We start from the raw sequence: 6,000 nt of genomic DNA on the forward strand, positions 1-6,000 counted from the left end.
GGATCTTTAGTTGTGGCATGCGGGATCTAGTTCTCTGACCAGGATCAAACCCGGGCCCCTTGCATTGGGAGCACGGAGCCTTAGCCACTGGACCACCAGGGAAGTCCCTATACTTCAATTTTTAAAAAAATAAATTATTTTATTTTATTTTATTTAGTTTTGGTTGCGTTGGGTCTTCATTACTGCATGCGGGTTTTCTCTAGTTGCTGCGAGCGGGGGCTACTCTTCGTTGCGGTGCGCGGGCCTTTCATTGCGGTGACTTCTCTTGCTGCAGAGCACAGGGGCTCTAGGTGTGCAGGCTTCAGTAGTTGCGGCTCGTGGGCTCTAGAGCACGGGCTCAGTAGCTGTGGCACACGGGATTAGTTGCTCCGCGGCATGTGGGATCTTCCCAGACCAGGGATGTCCCCTGCATTGGCAGGCAGATTCTTAACCACTGCGCCACCAGGGAAGCCCCCTATACTTCAATTTTTAAAAATATTAAACAATAACAAAACAAAACAAGTAAACCCCAATGGGCTCTCCGGGGGAAAAAAAAAAAAAAAAGGCCCTGATTTATACCAGTTATAGGTTTCTGGCCAATTTCAAGCTACCAGCGTGCTATCAGTGTGATGTTGCCAAATTCCTGAAAAGGTAACAATCAGTTTTCACAAGTCAGTATAAGCCGGCTCCAGGACACCACCAAAATGTGAAAAACATTGCAATTTGCTCAATTTAGAAAATAATGATTTTTTTAAACACCCATGTCATCATTACCCAGATCAAGAAGAAGGACAGTGCCAGCACCACAGATGTCAACCCCCCCCCCACCCCGCATCCCCAGTCACAATTTCTTCCCTACAGAGGTAGCCACCATCCTGACTTCAGCCATCACCACTTCTTTGCTTTTTATTCGTTTTTTTTGTTTGTTTGTTTGTTTTTCACCGTGCCACATGGTTTATGCGATCTTAGTTCCCCAAGCAGGGATTGAACCCAGACCCTCTGCCGTGAAGGCTCGGAGTCCTAACCACTGGACAGCCAGAGAATTCCCTGCTTTGAATTAGTTTTAACACCAACCTGGGCATCTCTGAAACAGATAACTGAATCTCTGAAACATAACTGAGTCTATTTCTTTTTTTTTTTTCCTTTTTTTTTTTTTCATTCTAACAAATTGAACTTTTTATCAAAGTTCATACAGATCTGGGCACATACAGAAAAGTGCCCAGATCATCAGTGGACACCTGGAAGAATTTTCACAAACTGAACACACTTCTGCATCCACCCCTCAGGTCCAGAAACAGAACATTCCCAGCCTCCATCCAGAGCAGGGAAATTAAATTCCACCGTCTGGGAGGAGGAGTATGGAAGAATTTGTGGACATATGTTAAACCTATACTAACTAATAAATGCTTTGAGTGAGATGCTTTGAGGCTATGCAAAGATCCTGTTTCCTGTTCCACCCACTGATATTAGCATTCATTGGTGGAGCGTGTGCATTTGCTATTATTTATTATTTGGAATTCTTCTGTAAGGAAGAGTTGTTTCATCTCCATTTATTTTTTTTTTTTTGAGGTACGCGGGCCTCTCACCGCTGTGGCCTCTCCCGTTGCGGAGCACAGGCTCCGGACGCGCAGGCTCAGCGGCCATGGCTCACGGGCCCAGCCGCTCTGCGGCATGTGGGATCTTCCCGGACCGGGGCATGAACCCGTGTCCCCTGCATCGGCAGGCGGACTCTCAACCACTGCGCCACCAGGGAAGCCCTCATCTCCATTTATTTACTTGTGCAATTATTTGTTTATACCAATATGGACTCATGAATAGTTATTTTTATTCTTTGGGTTAAAATTCAATACTATTATTATTTATTTCACCACCCAAATTGTTTCAGCTTTGGCCATTGGGAGCTCTTTCAATTGGTCTCTGCTCTAAGCATTTTCTTTCAGGCACTGCTCTTTTGACATGACTATCTCTCTCTGTCTCTGTCTCTCTGTCTCTCTGTCTGTCTGTCTGTCTGTCTGTCTGTCTGTCTCTCTCTCTCTCTCTCTCTATATATATATATATATATTTTTTTTTTTTTTTTAAGTACTTCCTTACTGTCTGGCACCACAAGATGTTCCAGGCTCATGTTGCATTTCCCCTGCCCCAGTCCTAGTATCAGCCATTTTCCCAAGGAGCCTGTGTTCCCTTTACTGGAGAGTGGCATTGAGAAGCCAAGACCTGGATGCTGAGTCTGCTCATTGCTACTGAGGGTGGGAGTTGATGTTGTTGCTTCTGGGCCTTCTCAGCTGATAGCATCACTTAAAAAAAAAAAACATTGAGGTAAAATTCATATGAAATAAAATTGACCTTTTTTTTTTTTTTTTTTTTTTTTTTTTTTTGGTGGTACGCGGGCCTCTCACTGTTGTGGCCTCTTCCGTTGCGGAGCACAGGCTCCGGACGCGCAGGCTCAGCGGCCATGGCTCACGGGCCCAGCCGCTCCGCGGCATGTGGGATCTTCCCGGACCGGGACACGAACCTGTGTCCCCTGCATCGGCAGGCGGACTCTCAACCACTGCATCACCAGGGAAGCCCAAAATTGACCATTTTAATGTTACATGTACATGCATGTTCATAGTAGCACTAGTCACAATAGCCAAAAAGTAGAAACGACCCTGATGCCCATCAACAGATGACTGGATAAACAAAATATGGTCCATCCATACAATGGAATATCACTCAGCCTAGAAAGGAACGAAGCAATGACACATGCTACAATGTGGATGAACCTTGAAAGCATTATGCTGAGTGAAAGAAGCCAGACACCAAAGGTCACATAGTGGATAATTCCATTTATAGGAGATGTCTGGAATAGCCACACCCATAGAGACAGAAAGCAGACTAGTGGTTGCCAAGGGTTGGGAGGAGGGAGGAATCAGGAGTAATTCCTACCGGTATGTCTCTGGCGTGACGAAAACATTTTGGATCTAGACAGAGGTGGTGGTTGCACAGCATTATGAATATACTAAATACCACTGAATTGTTCACTTTACCACGGTTAATTTTATATGTCAATTTCACCTCAATTTATTTATTTATTTGTTTTTTTTTTTGTTTTTTGCCACACCGTGCAGGTTGTGGAGCTTCCCCGGTGAGGGATCGGAACTGTACCCCCTGCAGTGGAAGTGCAGTCCTATTTAATTATTTATATTATATATTTTTAAATTTCACTCAATTTACGAAAAACAACAATAAGGGCTCTGGTGATGGGCAGAGCGGGGTTCGAATCCCATGTCTGCCTAGTTCCTGCTGTGTGACCTTTGGCAAGTCACTTAAGCTCTCTGTGCCTTGGTTTCCTCACCTGTAAAACAAGGAGGATTCAATGAGTGTGTCAAATTCTTAAAACAGTCTGTGGCATGCAGTAAGTGCTGTTTAATTAAATGTTATTTCTTTTTTTTTAATTTTTAAATTTTTATTTTTATTTTGGCTGTGTTGGGTCTTTGTTCATGCACGAGGGCTTTCTCTAGTTGTGGCGATCGGGGGCTACTCTTCATTGTGGTGTGCGGGCTTCTCATTGGGGTGGCTTCTCTTGTTGTGAAGTGTGGTCTCTAGGCGCGCAGGCTTCAGTAGTTGCGGCACATGGGCTCAGTAGTTGTGGCACACGGGCTCTAGAGCTCAGGCTCAGTAGCTGTGGTGCATGGGCTTAGTTGCTCCTCAGCATGTGGAATCTTCCCAGACCAGGGCTCGAATCCGTGTCCCCTGCATTGGCAGGCGGATTCTTATCCACCGTGCCACCAGGGAAGCCCCTTAAATGTTATGTCTACTTGACACATCCCTTTTGGATTTGAACTTTATTCCTTTGTCCTTTTCTTCATGACAGACTCCTGGCCTTGGTTGCCCCCAAGGCCAAGGCCAACGCTCCAGAAGACAGGGGTCATATCTGACTGTACTGCTTCAAAAGGGCTGATGAATAATATGTTCCCCTCCTCTGCCTCTTCTCCTGGCCACTCTCTATGGATGTACCCTTCTGCCCTTTTCTCCATATCCCCAATCCTGGCCCAGGGGTTGCTGATGAACAAACACGTCAGGAAATATTTATTTAACTGACTGTCCCAGAACCAGAAGCTTCTTTTGTGCCTCACACAGAATCAGAATTTTGAGCCCATCACAGCTGAGTGCAAATCCCACTTCCTGCGAGCAAGGCGCTGCACCTCTATGAGTTCATTGGGAAGATGTAGATAATAAGCGTATCTACTTTATGGGGTTGTTTGAGGACTTGGGTGAAATTATGCAAAGTGCTTAGCACTGGGCATGACACCCAAGTGCAGAGGGTTGAATGGTGATCACCTCCTGGTGATACATCGCAGGACCTGTGAACGTGATCTTATTTGGAAAAAAGGATCTTTGTGGATATAATTAAGGACCCTGAAATGAGATCATCCTGGATTATCTGGGTGGGCCTTAAATCCGATGACAAGTGTTAATAGACAGAGACAGAAGAGAAAAGGCCAAGTGAAGATAGAAGCAGAGATTGGAGTGATGTAGCCAAAGAGGCCAAGTCATGCCAGAAGCCACCAAAAGCTGCAAGAGAATGAAAGATCCTCCCCTAGAGCCTTGGGAGCAAGCCACAGCTCCGCTGACACTTTGATTTCAGACTTCTGGCCTGCAAAACTGTGAGCGAATAAATTTCCACTGCTGTAAGCCACCCAATTGTGGCGAACTGTTACAGCAGCCATAGGAAACGCATATATAAGAATTGGGAAATGTTATCTGCTACCAATATCATTATTGTTACTGTCATCATCATCACCACCATTATCATGGGCAGCATAAAAATGCACTTAAGGGACTTCCCTCGTGGCACAGTGGTTAAGAATCTGCCTGCCAGGGCTTTCCTGGTGGCGCAGTGGTTGAGAGTCCGCCTGCCGATGCAGGGGACACGGATTCGTGCCCCGGTCCGGGAAGATCCCACATGCCGCGGAGCGGCTAGGCCCGTGAGCCGTGGCTGCTGAGCCTGCGCGTCCGGAGCCTGTGCTCCATCCTCAACGGGAGAGGCCACAACAGTGAGAGGCCCGTGTACCGCAAAAAAAAAAAAAAAAAGGAATCTGCCTGCCAGTGCAGGGGACGCGGGTTTCAGTCCTGGTCCGGGAAGATCCCACATGCCACAGAGCAACGAAGCTCTTGTGCCACAACTACTGAGCCTGCAGTCCAGAGCGTGATCCACAACTAGTGAGCCCACGTGCCGCAACTACTGAAGCCCGTGCGCCTAGAGCCTGTGCTCCACAACAAGAGAAGCCACCGCAATGAGAAGCCCGCGCACCACAATGAAGAGTAGCCCCCGCTCGCCGCAACTAGAGAAAGCCCGTGTGCAGCAACTAAGACCCAACACAGCCAAAAATAAATAAATAAATAAATAAATTTATATTAAAAAAACACCCACAACCCAGATCTTTTAAAAAAAAGCACTCAAATCTTACCAATCAATCCTAAATAAAGCCATTCTTCTAATTTGTTAACGAATTTTTTTATTTTTTTATTTATTTAATTTTTGGCTGTACCAGGTCTTAGTTGCAGCACGCGGGATCTTTTAGCTGCGACATGCAGGCTCATAGTTGCAACATGCGGACTTCTTAGTTGTGGTATGTGAACTCTTAGCTGTGGCATGCATGTGGGATCTAGTTCCCCGACCAGGGATCAAACCCGGGCCCGCTGCTTTGGGAGTGTGGAGTCTTACCCACTGGACTACCAGGGAAGTCCAGTTAATTTTATTTTTGAACAGTTAATACATTCATGGGCTTCAGAAAACGAAAAGTATAAGGTTTATGCTGCAGTATCTCCCTCCCAAGTCTTAGTTCCCCTCTCTTCACCCACAGGTAACCCACTGCTCTTGATTTCCTGAGTATCTTTCTGGAATTTCTGTGCACATATGAAAAGAAATATGAATACAAGTCCTTATCCCTCCACCCCCTCCAACACACACACACACCTGCTTTTACATTAAAGGTAGCATTAAAATGTTGGGTTTTTTATTGTGGTAAAATATATATA

Source organism: Delphinus delphis, chromosome 3 (assembly GCF_949987515.2).
Source record: "Delphinus delphis chromosome 3, mDelDel1.2, whole genome shotgun sequence".
Lineage (NCBI taxonomy): Eukaryota > Metazoa > Chordata > Mammalia > Artiodactyla > Delphinidae > Delphinus > Delphinus delphis.